Consider the following 16,092-nt stretch of genomic DNA (forward strand, 5'->3'; position numbering starts at 1 on the left):
TCTGTCAGCCCTATCAGGGACCAAACAATAATAGTTCCCAACTATGAAGATTTCTTTTTACCCTAAAACAAATAAACAGTGGAAGACGGTCACTACCCCTATGCATAAATCTTGACTTCCTGACCATTTTCTTCCCCATGACCATTTTTCCTCACCTGAGATCAGGACAACTGTTGTGAATAACCTCTGTGACCAAGGCTGAGGCTGGTAAGGATGGTGATGGAGCAGGAAAAAGTTGATGATGTGTCCAAGCAGCTTTGGGAGGACATGCTTTGCCAAACAGGAAGTACGCAATTCTAGTCAGAGAGACTGAAATTCAAATCCCTCTCTCTCACTAGCTTGTGACTGTATGACTTTGAGTAAGTTACTTAAACTCCCCCATACCCATCTACCTTTGGATTCTGCTTTTTTTTTTTTCATAAAATAAAGATACCTTATGTTTTTGTGAAGATCAAATATGATAACAGGAAGAAAGCACTGATCACTGTACCTAGAATATACTCTTATAAACTATCATTTCTTAAACTGTACACACATGTTTTACATACTTTTCTGTGTATTTGATATAGTTCACACTAAAAATGGTTTAAGCAAAATTGCTAGATTGGAAGCAGACTGGTTGAGGGTCTTGAATGCCGGGATGTAGAGTTTGGATGCTAAATTTTATTCTGTAGTTGTAGGGGAACCACTGCTACCCAATGTTTGGAGCCTACAGTCAGACAGCCTCTTTCTAAGTTCCCCTAAAAACTACCTGGGAAATTTTGTAGTGTATCATTTCCTATAGGGTCAAGCACACATTAAGCAACACAGAATGAACTGACCTGCCTTCTCTAGGCATCTTCTTTAGTTCCCTCAGGTCCAGCCTTGACAGAGAAGAAAATGAGAAGTTGTAACTCTTCCCACAGATCTACTTTGTGGGGCATGAGAAATGGGCAGGCATCAGACACAGAAATAATTCCTGCTTCACCACTTATTTATTAGTGGAATGGCCTTCTCCAAATTAATCAACACTTTTTGTGATCTCTACAATAGGGATAACATCACCTAAGCTAGTAGGGTCTTAGAGTTAAGACTCCGGCAGAGTGCTGGTTACAGGAAGTGCTTGATATCTGGATTTTTATTTTCTGCTTAGTTAAAACACTATACTTAAGTTTTATGAATCATAGGTCCTTGGAGAGCTCTTTCTCAAACCTATCCTGAAAGTCTTGTGACTCAGTTTCAGAAGACTGTCCAAATTTGAGGACCAGTCATTCAGACCAACTTTGTTTAGAAAATTGTTTTACTAAAATATCTTAGACAGTTGACACCTGAGTGAATCAGATTCTTACTCAGCCTTCCACTTCACGCCATGTAGCCTGCAGTTCTAAGGTTCACCGGTTCCCTTGCTCACACCTTTAGAACCTGCAGATGTGTGTTATCTTTGCCTTCTGTTTGGTCAGCTTCAAGTGCTTCTAATCTTTTTATAACCAGTTCTGTTGGCCGTTATCTGGATTCCTTTTAGTGCCTTGTCTATTGTATACTTCTAAGAGATCTCCACCCTCTTCTCTGGCAATTAGAAGGGCAATATAATTATTTAACAATGTGTCTTCTATTGAATAAGTTCCTTAATTGGACCTTTTCATCCTTTGCCATTTGTGTGTGTCTGTGTGAAAAATATCACTTGAAGGTTTTTTCTTAAGGTTGAATTCTTACACAATTTCCTGAGCTAAGCACCAAAGAAGGGCCCAGAGCACCTTTTCTGCAATGACAGCCCCCTCTTTCTCCTCTCTCCATGCTTGGAGAGACAGCTTATGTTTCTTACAACCTGGAAAGACTAATCAGACTTATTATTTTAGTTTTAGCTCTGTTTTTTGTTATTTTCTCATATAATCTTACCACTCTTCCTATTCTGGTGTCATTATCTGTGGGGCTCCATAGTCACTGAAATCTCCAATTCCATAGTTAATCACAGAATAACATGGGATACTGGAAAAAATAATGGACTTTGAGTCAAGAGAGGTAAGGCTCCAGGCTCTGCACTAACTAGCTATGTGACTTTGCCAAGACAGTTAATTGCTTTGGGTTTCAGATTCTTTATCTGTAAAATATCTACAGAACCCCTATCCCCTTCAGGTTTATGCTTTGTACACCTTCACCTCTGAAGCGACATCTATGGGTTTTCCCATCCATTCCCGACCACCCAGCAAAGAACTGCTTTTACTTCATTTCAATACTTGACTCAGTTTTTGCCAAATGACTACTCATATGCTCTTTTACTAGCTCCAAGTGGCTCAGCTTAAACCCAACATAAAGCACTTCAATGATTTATTTACACCATTTCTGAATATTCGACATAGATCCAAAAACCTAATAGTTAGAACTACTAACTATTCTCTGTAATTTAAAATGTTAGTCATATAAATTTTCCCTAAGCCATAAAAATATATTTATAATTTAAAAGTGAAAATGTACATATCCTAGTCAACTTGTGAAATTCTCTGCTCTTTTTCTGAAAAGCAACTATACTCCAATAAAAAAAGAATTAAAAGGAAAACCCACATGATTCAACAACAAGGACCTACTGTATAGCACAGGGCACTATATTCAATAACTTGTAACAACATATAATGGAAAAGAATCTGAAAAAGAATAGATATATAAATGTATATGTATAACTGAATCACTTTGCTGTACATCTGAAACATTGTAAATCAACTACACTTCAATAAAAAAAATTTTTTTTAGTTAAAACAAAAGTGCGTTGACGGAAGAGTGTTAGCTATAAACTACATTTGTTGCCCTCATTCTATGCAGAATAAATTAGAAGAGCAATAACCAGATGTGTTACTTTCCTGGAAAGGCAAAAAATAAATTCCAAATGAGAATTTGAAGACCCTCTCCATCTTTCTTGAGACTTGTAGGGTTCTTATTTCCTCAGAGCTTGTCTCTCCCTGGTTGCCTTTTTGAGTAGAGCTGATTAGAGTATAGCGGTAGAGCTCAGGGTTCCAGGAATCTCCCCTAGAGTCTGGGCAGGAGCCTTAAGATAGGAGTTACCTACAGCTTGGGCCCAAATCCTTGCATTATCAGATACCTCCAGCCAGGGTGAGGACCAGCTAACCACAGTGACACGCAGAAAGCAGCCCACAAATTTACTGACCACAAGCTATGCCCAGCTCTGGGCAAACAGCCTGTCCACCCCCTGACCCCCAGAGTTACACCAGTGGAAACAAAAAGGAGGGGGCATCTTGACTTTGAAAGTGAAACTATGCTAAAATTACAAAGAAGCTAAGTGTGTCCTTGGTGGTGTTTTCCTTTGAATGTAAGTGTATATCATAAGTTAAACCCTGTAAGCTCAGGGAGGGGTGCTGCAGAAGCTGCTTGTTGCTCTCCTCTCCAGCCTTTCTTTCTTGGCTAGGTTCAGGCTTCCCCATCTCACTGGACCAACTATAGTACTTGAGCGGTTATCTTGTCTTCAGCCTCACCCTACCTGCAGGGTCAAAGTACTTTTCCTAAAACTCTAATTCAGCTGGGATTTCCCCTGTAGAAAGTCCTTCCCTTGATCCTGATCATCCTCAGCATACAGTCAAAGGTCTTCACGTTTCCTACCCGATGTCCTCCATAATCTTGACCCTTCCTACTTACCTTGCCTCACTCTACACTCTCCTCCCTCTTGCATAATAATCTCTAACAGAGCTGAACTTTTCACGTCTCTGAACACAGAATACTACTTCAAACCTCTAGAGTGCCCTCCTCTCAGACCGTTGCCCTCCTGTCCACTTGGTTAATTTACATTCAACCCATCTGATCGATGGATAGATAAAACTCTTATGCAATCTTCAAAACCCAATTCCTAAAAAGTTAATGGGAAGCATAGTATTTTGTGGTCATTTGTAGTTGCAAACATTTTTATTGCTAATAACATTCAAGATTTTTCATATTTATCAGCCACTTATATTTCTTGTTTGAATAATTTGATTCTTTTATCTATTTCTCTGTTTTAATAGTATTTTTTAGAAGCAGTGCATAAGATATTTTGCTGTAAGGAAGGCCCATTTGCTTGTCATATTTGGGGGCAAAACTTTTCTTCCAATATATTGATTGTCTTTTAGTATCCTATTTCAGTGGACAGTTTTACATCACTGTGAAAATTTTGCCTGTAGTTAAATTCTACCAAAGTTCTGTTGTTGATGTTGGCTGCTTTGAATTCTTGATTGTAACAGTAATTAAGAAGTATTTTCTAATTTTAAATTTCTAAATTTAAAAATATACTGTACTTAACAAGAACAGTAATAAAACCAAATTCATTAGTCACAGCCCCCAACATAGAGTAGGTGTTCCATAAACCATTGCTAAGTGGAATGGTACACAGAAAGCCAGAATCCAAGTGGTAAAGTTAGAATCTTTCTATTTTCCTTTAAGTTCCATCTTCCTCTGACTTTCATGGCTTCAGAGGTATCACATACAAGATGCCAAAAAAGCATCTTGTAAGCAAGTACCATTTTACCTCCAGTACCCAGTCTCTCTCAGAAGATGCCAGTTCCATCTTGAAATGACCTGAGAAAACCAACCAAACCCTAAGCCTTCTTCATTCCAGAAGAAAAGGGAAGATTTTTTCCAAACCTTACCTGGGAAGGTCAGTCAAATGATACGGTCACTTTACTTGTTCTTTCGACTGTACTTGGTCCAGAACTTCTAAAGCCATCACCTACTAGCACCTGTCACCAGACCTGCTGTGATAGTTTCAGCCTCTTGAGCATTCACATGGTTAATCTTGGGCTAACTTGGCCAGAATTTTTAGGGCTATTTCCATCCCAAACACTACGAGGACCTCGGTCCTGCATTAGGTAGTGACTGGTGTCCAGACCAGGGTGGAAGGAAGATTCAGTACTGGTCTCTGGCATCAGTTTTCCTCACATGGTGGACTGCTTGAGTTCCTGTATCATATTTTCCCAATACTTTTCATATAATGTGAGTGATTATATGACTTTAAGACTTAAGATATTCATAAATCATGCTAAACAATATAGAGAACCTTTTAGACTCCATTTTAAAGGTAACATAAAGACATAATATTTATGCAGTCGCCAAATATGTATTAAGTGCTTCTCTGAGCTGGACACTGAGGATACAGTTGATCTGGAGATACGTAAAGCATAGATACTTGTAACAAGTAATAGTCAGTAGGTATTAAAGATAAAATTAAAACAGCTAAAACTTTTAAAGTGTAATAGCTTAAAGTCTAAAGTTAAAAAGTCAACTTGAAAAGACATAATACAGTAGTTTTGTAAGTCATTCTTTCATAAGCAATGCCTTTGCCGATACTATACAGCAACATAGCATGCCACACTGTTTGGTTCTGACCCAATTCTTATCTCTAGTTCTGCCTGAATCTAATCTGAACTCCAGATTCCCTGAAGAGTCGATTCTGTCCTCCACAAAATGCTGTCTTCTCCACTTAGAAGTTTAATAGGCCTCTCAAACTTAACACATCCAAAAAGAAAGAAAGAAACCCCAATCTGCTTCCTAAAACCTGCTGTTCCAGGGATCTCCCTCATCTCGGTTAATGACTACTATTGTTTTGGTTGTTCCAAAGCTAAAACCTTACACTCTTGACTCCTTCCTCGCTTTCAAATGTCCATTCCATCACCAAATCCCGTCACATCTAAATTTAAAATATATTCATGATTCTGCTACCTCTCTCCACCTCCAATGTTATCAACCTGGTCCAAGGTACATCGTCCCTTTTCTGGACTATTGAATATTCTACCTGATCTTCCTGCTCTTCCCTTGTCTCCTGCAGTCTATTCTTAACCCATTCATCAAGGCGATTGCTTTAAAATATAAACCAGATTATATCACTCCTCTACTCCAAAGCCTCCAATGGCTTCGCATATTACTCAAGGTGATAGCCAATGCCTTTGCCACAGCCTACCATGACCTCCCCACAACTGTCTTTCTAGCCTGTTTTACTCCCATTGTCTGCTTTTGGAAGAACCAATAAGATCTTGATATGTCACTAATTACTAGAGTATAAATTTATTCCTTGAACTAAGACTAACCATATAACATAGAATTACATATCACAAGAAGTACATGTCAACTGAAACTAACACCCCTGGTACAGGAGGATAAATGAAGTTGTAGCTTGTGTCATCCAATAGTGTTGAGGAGTACTCTCATGTACATCCTGCCCAATCAAACCTTATGGTGACCTTCGAAGCTAGATAGGAAGAACTCATCAAAATATGCTACAACTTTTTATTTTATTATTTTGGCAATATCATCTCAAAAAAAAAAATATATATATATATATATATTTCAAAACCAGAAACAAAAGTGAAGATTGTTGTGATGATATAAAGACCTTAAAAAATTAAAAAGAAGCCCACTATTGAAAACATTTACATTTGCAACTAATTGTAAATTCTATAACATTTCCATCTATAAGACATCTTTATTTCTTTATTTATTTTTTGGCAAGAGAAGGGAAGGAAAGAAAGAAACTGTTAAAAAACAAAAACCAAAAAAAGGTTTCCTTTTATCCCTTACCTTACAAGAAAATTAAAGGCAAATCCATTTCCCAGATGAAGTAAGCAACTCATCCCAAATTCCTGGTAACATCCTTTCCCTCAATTTCCATCAGATAGTCCAGGTTCTGTTTTTAATGCTATTTGTACTGTTTTACACCATAGTACACTTTATAAACTACCATAGATCTTTTTGAAAGTGGGCAGGAAAATACAACTCCCAAACATTTTTAGATTTCACCATGCGTCATATTTTTTTAAAGTCCTTTACCAAAAAGATATTTCTGAATTTCAGAATCAATCCAAGGTTTCCTCTTTTCTGTTCATGTTATTGGGATCTAAACTTTACCTTCAGGTTTGGGTTATCAAGTTGCTGGGATTTTTTTTCTATTTACTTTACTTCTCATTTATTTTTTTGAGATATAATTTACATATAACTTTGTGCAAATTTAAGGTGTACATACAGCCTGTTGATTTGATACATTTATATATTGCAGTATGATTACCACCATAGCTTTAGCTCACACTTTTATCATGTCACATAATTATAATTTCATTTGGGGTGAGAGCATTTAAAATCTAGTCTCTTAGCAGTTTTGAAGTGTATGATACATTATTGTTGACTATAATCACTCTGCTGTGCATCATATCTCCAGAATTTATTCATCTTTTAGTTGCAAATTTGTACACTTTAACAACATCTCCTCAATTTCTCCACCCCCTAGCCCCTGGCTACCACCATTCTACTCTGTTTGTACAAGTTCAGCTTTTTTAGATTCCACGTGTAAGTGATACCATGCAGTATTTTTCTTTCTCTGACTGGATTATCTCACTAAACATAATGCCCTCAAGGTCCATCCATGTTGTCGCTAATGGCAGAACTTCTTTCAGCCTTCTTTCTCATGGCTGAATAATATTTCATTGTATATATACCACATTTTCTTTATCCATTCATCCCTTGACAGAAGTTTAGGTTGTTTTCATATATTGGCTGTTGTGAATAATGCTGCAATAAACATGGGAGTGTAGATATCTATTCAATATCCTGTTTTCATTTCCTTTGGATATATACCCAGAAGTGGGATTGCTGGATCATACGGTAGTTGTATTTTAATATTTTTGTGGAAACTCCACATTGTTTTCCATAGTGGTTAAACCAATTTTCGCTCCCACCAACAAGGGTTCCATTTTCTCCACATCCTTGCTATCACTAGCTATCTCTTGTCTTTTGATGATAGCCATTCTAACAGGTGTGAGGTGATATTTCATTGTAGTTTCCTTGATGGTTAGTGAGGTTGATCATCTTTTTTATATATCTGTTGGCTATTTGGATGTCTTCTTTTAAAAATTGTCTATTCAAGTCCTCTGCCCATTTTTTTTTTCACACACACACACTGTATTTTATTTTTACAAGAGATAAATAGACTGACACCAAGCATTGTACATGGATGACCACAACAAAAGCAACAATGATTGCAGTTACCAAACATGAAACACACTCATGCTATGTCATAATATTGACATTCAGTCCAGTAATCCTCCACTGTAACAGCTCCTTTACTTTGCAGTGAAAATTGATTTGTATATTCTTTGCCTCTGAGTCCTTGTGGGATTTTTTTTTTTTTAATTCAAACAGAAAGTCACAAAAATTATACTCATCCTCATCAGTTCACTCAGTCCCATGTAATTTTTTTTTTCATCTTGATCTTTTGTTAGCACTTTTATAAGTTCATCAGTTTCTCATTAGAGTTCTGAAAATGCTTATTCATTCAGTTCAGCAGTACAGTCAGTTACCAGAAACCTGTACTTGTCAGAGTCTTTTCCATGAATTTCTTGAAGATGAAACCCTTTTATAGGAACATATTTGCAAAAACATCAGAGTACACCCAGAACTGTCTGTAAATGACAGAAGACTTAAAAATGACCACGGTTAAAGATTTGATGAAAGTTCATAATAATGCAGTTGACAAGAAAATTAGTTATTTCTGAGATACACATTTTAAAGTAATAACTAGGATTATGACTTATAACATCATACCAGAACATATAAGATTTTTAGAAATTTCATGTAATGTCTGAAACATTTATATTAACATATTTCCATACAAATAACCCAATGAAAGTTTAGTATTAGTTGTTTTGTTTGTTTGTTTTTTTATACTACAGGTTCTTATTAGTCATCAATTTTATACACATCAGTGTATACATGTCAATCCCAATCACCCAATTCAGCACACCACCATCCCCACCCCACCGCAGTTTTCCCCCCTTGGTGTCCATATGTCTGTTCTCTACATCTGTGTCTCAACTTCTGCCCTGCAAACCGGCTCATCTGTACCATTTTTCTAGGTTCCACATACATGCGTTAATATACGATATTTGTTTTTCTCTTTCTGACTTACTTCACTCTGTATGACAGTCTCTAGGTCCATCCACGTCTCAACAAATGACTCAATTTCGTTCCTTTTTATGGCTGAGTAATATTCCATTGTATATATGTACCACAACTTCTTTATCCATTCGTCTGTTGATGGGCATTTAGGTTGCTTCCATGACCTGGCTATTGTAAATAGTGCTGCAATGAACATTCGGGTGCATGTGTCTTTTTGAATTACGGTTTTCTCTGGGTATATGCCCAGTAGTGGGATTGCTGGGTCATATGGTAATTCTATTTTTAGTTTTTTTAAGGAACCTCCATATTGTTCTCCATAGTGGCTGTATCAATTTACATTCCCACCAACAGTGCAAGAGGGTTCCCTTTTCTCCACACCCTCTCCAGCATTTGTTGTTTGTAGATTTTCTGATGATGCCCATTCTAACTGGTGTGAGGTGATACCTCATTGTAGTTTTGATTTGCAATTCTCTAATAATTAGTGATGTTGAGCATCTTTTCATGTGCTTCGTGGCCGTCTGTATGTCTTCTTTGGAGAAATGTCTATTTAGGTCTTCTGCCCATTTTTGGATTGGGGTGTTTGTTTCTTTAATATTGAGCTGAATGAGCTGTTTATATATTTTGGAGATTAATCCTTTGTCCGTTGATTCGTTTGCAAATATTTTCTCCCATTCTGAGGGTTGTCTTTTCGTCTTGTTTATGGTTTCCTTTGCTGTGCAAAAGCTTTGAAGTTTCATTAGGTCCCATTTGTTTATTTTTGTTTTTATTTTCATTACTCTAGGAGGTGGATCAAAAAAGATCTTGCTGTGATTTATGTCAAAGAGTGTTCTTCCTATGTTTTCCTCTAAGAGTTTTATAGTGTCCAGTCTTACATTTAGGTCTCTAATCCATTTTGAGTTTGTTTTTGTGTATGGTGTTAGGGAGTATTCTAATTTCATTCTTTTACATGTAGCTGTCCAGTTTTCCCAGCACCACTTATTGAAGAGACTGTCTTTTCTCCATTGTATCTCTTTGCCTCCTTTGTCATAGATTAGTTGGCCATAGGTGCGTGGGTTTATCTCTGGGCTTTCTATCTTGTTCCATTGATCTATGTTTCTGTTTTTGTGCCAGTACCATATTGTCTAGATTACTGTAGCTTTGTAGTATAGTCTGAAGTCAGGGAGTCTGATTCCTCCAGCTCCGTTTTTTTCCCTCAAGACTGCTTTGGCTATTCGGGGTCTTTTATGTCTCCATACAAATTTTAAGATGATTTGTTCTAGTTCCTTAAAAAATGCGATTGGTAATTTGATAGGAATTGCATTGAATCTGTCGATTGCTTTGGGTAGTATAGTCATTTTCACAATGTTGATTCTTCCAATCCAAGAACATGGTATATCTCTCCATCTGTTGGTATCATCTTTAATTTCTTTCATCAGTGTCTTATAGTTTTCTGCATACAGGTCTTTTGTCTCCCTAGGTAGGTTTATTCCTAGGTATTTTATTCTTTTTGTTGCAATAGTAAATGGGAGTGTTTCCATAATTTCTCCCTCTGCCCATTTTTAATTGCATTATTTGGTTTTTTTGGTATTGAGTTGTATGAGTTCTTTGTATATTTTGGATATTCATCCCTTATCAGATATATAGTTTGCAGATATTTTCTCCCATTCCATAGGTTTCCTTTTCATTTTGTTGATTGTTTCTTTTGCTTGCAGAAGCATTTTGGTTTGAGGTGGTGCCACTTGTTGATTTTTGCTTTTGTTTTTTGTGCTTTTGATGTCATATCCAAAATAATCATTGCCAAAACTAATGTCAGGGAGCTTCTTCCCTATGTTTTCTTTTAGGAGTTTTATGATATCAGGTCTTCTGTTTAAGTTTTAATTCATTTTGAGTTAATTTTTGTGAGTGGTGTAAGATAGGAGTTCATTCTTCTTTTCTTTTCTGTCATACATCTTTCTTTTCTTCCTTCTTTCTTCCCTTCTTCTCTCCCCCTCTTCTTCGTTTTCCTCTTTCATTTATAGATTTTTTCTTTTTGTTTTTAAATCAAAACTGTGTGTGTGTGTGTGTGTGTGTGTGTGTGTGTGTGATGGGGGAGGGGAAAAGAGAGAGGGAGAGGGAGGAAGGGATGGAATGGCTCTTTAAAGGGGTTTTCCAGTATTTGCATTATGAAAAAAAATTAAAGTTTTTCTCTGGCTTTTAAGGAAAGCCAAATGTTAGAAATAGTAATTAAAATGTTTACATTGAAGTAGATTGCTAGATCTGCAGTGCAGCCAAGCCTGGCAGCTTTTGATAAATTAGAATGAGCCAGGACTTCCCTGGTGGTGCAGTGGTTAGGAATCTGCCTGCCAATGCAAGGGACACGGGTTTGAGCCCTGGTCCAGGAAGATCCCACATGCCGCAGAGCAACTAAGCCCGTGTGCTACAGCTGCTGAGCCTGCGCTCTGGAGGCCACGAACCACAACTGCTGAATCCCGGACACCTGGAGCCCATGCTCCACAACAAGAGAAGCCACTGCAGTGAGAACCCCGCGCACTGCAACGAAGAATAGCCCCCCACTCGCCGCAACTAGAGAAAGCCCGCGTGCAGCAACAAAGACCCAACTCAGCCAAAAATAAATTTAAAAAAAAAAAAAATTAGAATGAACCACACAGGCTGGTCTTTTTTCACTAAAATGCCACAGTGTCCAGAAAGCAAATCCTCTCCACACACCACCCTTGTTTCAGATCAGATAAACTGAGCAAACAAAAATGCCTTCCAACGTAACAAAATGCCCACTGTACAAAAGAAACTGGAAATTGTTATCAGTGAGTGAAGATGGCTCTGGAGAACATGAAGATCAGGATTTTGATGTAAAGTTTGACCTTTGGGCTTCTACCAAACTGCCCTTCATTTGAAGAAGCATCATTCTGGGTCATTCAGGTGACCATCATTATCTTGATCAGTCCAGATACCACTGACACATTTGAGAAAATAAAAATGAAGGGGAGGAGAGAAAGCTTTACTGCCTCACTTTCCCTAAATGCTCTTATTTAAAAAGCTCTCCCAGACCCTAGAAAAGCACTTGTTTCACACTGTCCCGAGTGAATAAATCTACAGCCTGCAAAGTTCCCACACCCTTTGGTGCCACAAATATCTGGTAAAATAGCTTTGGAACTTTCACACAATTCCCCCATGCAGCAATGCCTTGTAAATGAAATAAAGGAATTGCCAGTGAGCAAACTTCGCTGATTGCCTCCCATATTTAAATCAGACCTTCTGATCAAAGAATAAATAATTTTGCCATGTATTTAGAAATTATCATGTAGAACATGGTTCTCAACACTGGGGGCACACAGAAATTATCTGGGGAGCTTTTAAAAACACTGATGCCTGTGATCCACACCTAGAGACCTGGGAAAGGACTAGGCATCAGTATTTATTGGAAGCATTCACACACACTCCCTCCTGGTAATACTAATGCACAGCCGAGTCAAGAACCACTGGCTATTGAAAACTGACTGATTTTTAGAAATTCGTGTTTTAATTATTATGGGATTTTGTTTATTATAGCCCACTAATGTAAGCATCTCACTTGACCAAATAATTTTCACTTTGTGTGGCAGGGCCAGAAACCTGGAACTCTTACTTTTTAAGTGATCTTTAGGTATACATATAATTACCATGTCTGTGGAGTGTTCTGAGTTTCTCAGTTGGTAGCCAGGTTCTTTAAAAGAAAGATATGTAACTTGATTGCTTCGAAAATAATTCAGTAAGTCCAGGTGTTAACATACAAATAGTTCTCAGGGCCATGTTTAGCACTTTAAAAATTTATCATTAGTTGCATGAAAAACAAAAAAAGCCAAAGACTCATTCCCGCATATTAGAGGGCTTTTTCTCTTGAAGAAACTCAAAAAGAAAAGCACAGATTTTAGTTTGGGGTGTGTGTGTGTGTGTGTGTGTGAGAAAGAGAGAGAGATTTGGATTCTTTTTTTTTTTTTTTCTTATCTTGGATTTTTCTTTTCTTTTTTTTTAAAATAGCAGTAGTTCATATTTTTTTTCAGTTATACATATACATGTATTTATTCTTTTTCAAATTCTTTTCCCATTTAGGTTGTTATATAATATTGAGCAGAGTTCCCTGTGCTATACAGTAGGTCCTTGTTGGTTATCCATTTTAAGTATAGCAGTGTGTACATGTCAATCCCACACTCCCTAACTATCCCTTCCCCCACCCTTCTCCCCTTGGATTCTTTAAAAAAGAAGAAAACAGTCTCAGCGATATTCACACTTTTATAAACATGAAAAAACATATAACCTTATCAATATAAGATTCACACAAATATTATTAATGCTTCTTCTGCTGCACTGTGGCAGAGTAGTTAAATAAACCCTGCCAATACATTAATGCTTAAGCAAACCAGAAAACAAGTCTCTCCCCACTCAAAAAATCATAATGTGTTTCAAATTCCATTTGAAAAGCTATGAGAGAAATTTTAAAGGCAAATTTTTTTTAAAGAAATAAAAAAGTTTTTCTCATAAGATTGCTACTAATCAAGAAACTCAGTCAAGTTCTTACCCCCTTGTCTATGCATATTTATTCCCATGCAGTAAATAAACTGGATTGTGCAAATTCTCAAAATAGAAAAACTCCCAGCATCAGGTGGCTTTTTTCTAGATGAGGACTAGGTCACATGAAGGGCAAGTTTACAGTAAAATGAGTATGTTCTCTTTTAGTCTAATCTTGTTTACTGTTTCCTATGTGTCCAAATGTAAATAAGCTCTGAGATTGAATACTATATGAGGTCAATTCTCCTTACAAGTATTCCAGTTCTTTATCAATATCTAATAGTTCAGAAGAAAAGTCTTGATTTAGCAAGAAATTGGCAGTGTGTTATCAACACATGAGCCTCTATTACACTGTACTAAGAGAAAAAGCAAATCGTGAATGAAGTGAGAAAAATTGAAGTGAAGCAGAGCCAGGGGTAGAAAAGGAAGGACAACAGTTGGCGGGGCAATCAGGAACCCTTCTGTAAGATAAGCTTTAATTTGTAATACTCAAATATGATTTTATATGTTTGCCGTGACAGTTGTGCTTTGCCCTCATGACAGAAAGGACCCCAACCCCAGAGTATCATCATCCATAGTAAATCTTATAACTCAGGCTGAAACTCAAGTCCAGTGCTGTACCTCATCATGAAGTTAATTAAAATAAAAAAAAATAAAAATAACACTTTAACTATAATGAAAACTTCCATGTTATATGTCGATATTCAGTCATCACACATGGTGAAAAGGGCAAACTCTAGAGCCAGAAGAACATGGATTTAATTTTATTTTCACAAGAAACTTTGAGAAACTCATCTTACCCTCCAGGACCTCAAATTCCTTTGATACCTACTTTGTAGAGATAATCTGTCGTTTGCAGGATTAGGGATAAAATATGTAAACTGCCTAGTACATAGTTGATGCATAATAAATGGTAGCTACTATTTTTTTTTACAACTGCTGTAAAGAAAATTAACCTGGCACGTGGCCTTTAGAAGGTATTCAGCAAAATTAATTAGTTGTTTCTTAAACACATTTGTCTAAAATATTTACTCATCCTTTTTGAGTCTACCATTTAAGTCTGTTAAATTTATAAATAACTGAGAAGGTAAACCTGTTTAAAAGAAATAGGAAATCATGTAAATGTATAAAAATATACAGTGGGAAACCCTTAATAGGACGTGATCATGACGAAATTCAGTCTAGCAGCAGAGCTTGAAAGCCAACAAAAAAGAAGCATATTTCTGGACTCTCTTTTCTCTTCCCAGCTGTCCCACTTGGCTGTGACATGAGACTAGGCACAGGCAGTTACCAAAACCAACAAGCAGACAAGAGTTTCAACTTGGATCTAAAAGAACCACATGAGGGAGATGCCAAAAGCTACAGCCCAAAGAGTGGCTGAGGGCTGGGAGCTGGGAAGAGTAATTATGATGACGAGAGAGACAGAGAAAGAGAAGAGAGGGAGAGAAACATAGGAAACAGGGAGGAGGGGAACTCACCAAGGCAGCTGAAAGGCACCTTTCTCATTCTGAATGCCTATTTTACAAACTTGCTGTGGCAAGATGAAACATAGAAACCAAAACCCACACAAATTCGTAGCTTAATGAATTATTATAAGGGGAGCACCCTGTGACCACCACCTAGGTCAAGAAATAGAACTTTGCTAACGTCCCTGAAACACCTCCTTATGTCCCATCCAAATTCAACACCTTCCCTCTTCCCAGAAGTACACACCAACCTGACGAGCACTGTAATCATTCCTTCTGTTTCTTCATAGTTTTTCCACCCCACAATGCACCTCAGACACTCTAAGACTTCCCTAATTTAAAAAAAAATTGATACCTTTTAAGTTGTTTTTATTCTAGACATCTCCTCTCTGTTTCTTTTCTTTGCAAGTGATCTGTTGAAGAACCCAGGGCATTTGACCTGTAGAGATTCCCACAGTCTGGATTTTGCTGATTGCACAGAGTTTAACATTTCTTCTGTCCTCTGTATTTCCAGCACATTGGCAGCTGGGGCCAGAGGCTTGCTCAGACTCAGGTTTGGCAAGTTTATAGGCGGTGATGTGTTCTTTCATCAGGAGGCACATGATGTAGCTCTTTATGTGATGTTAGTAGCCTTTGACGCTTGATGCTTAGATATATTCATTGATTAGGGTTTGTAAAATGGTGATATTCTAATTCTGTCATTTCTTTTACATTCATTAGCTGGAATACTTATATAAAGATATATTTCTTTCATCTACTTTAGATTACACAGTAATATAATTCATCTGAAAAGGCAGGATAATTGCTTGATTCTTTCCTTTTATTTACTGGTGTTCAAAGTAATAAATTGATTCTTTATCATCATTCAAAGGTGACTGACTGGGGCTTTTTTCATATTATTATGAACCCATGAATTTAAACATATTCAACGGTTCTGGCTGCTTTTATCAGCCACGTGCACTGAGCTAGCCCTTCACTGTTTTAAAGACAATAGTTGATACCTGATGCCGAGGATTTATTTCTTTTGCCTTTATTTGTATGTACCATCGGAAAATTGGAGTTGGATAGATTTGGTAAACCTTGATAGCGCCACCTTGATAAAACCTAGTTTTATGAACCTGGCCTTTGCATTTATGCTAAATAAAATGGCAACTCTTCCAAATACTGGAAAACATACAATATCACAAATTCATTCTAAATTGGTCAC

The sequence above is a fragment of the Eschrichtius robustus genome, chromosome 8 (genome assembly GCF_028021215.1).
Source record: "Eschrichtius robustus isolate mEscRob2 chromosome 8, mEscRob2.pri, whole genome shotgun sequence".
In the NCBI taxonomy this organism is placed as follows: domain Eukaryota; kingdom Metazoa; phylum Chordata; class Mammalia; order Artiodactyla; family Eschrichtiidae; genus Eschrichtius; species Eschrichtius robustus.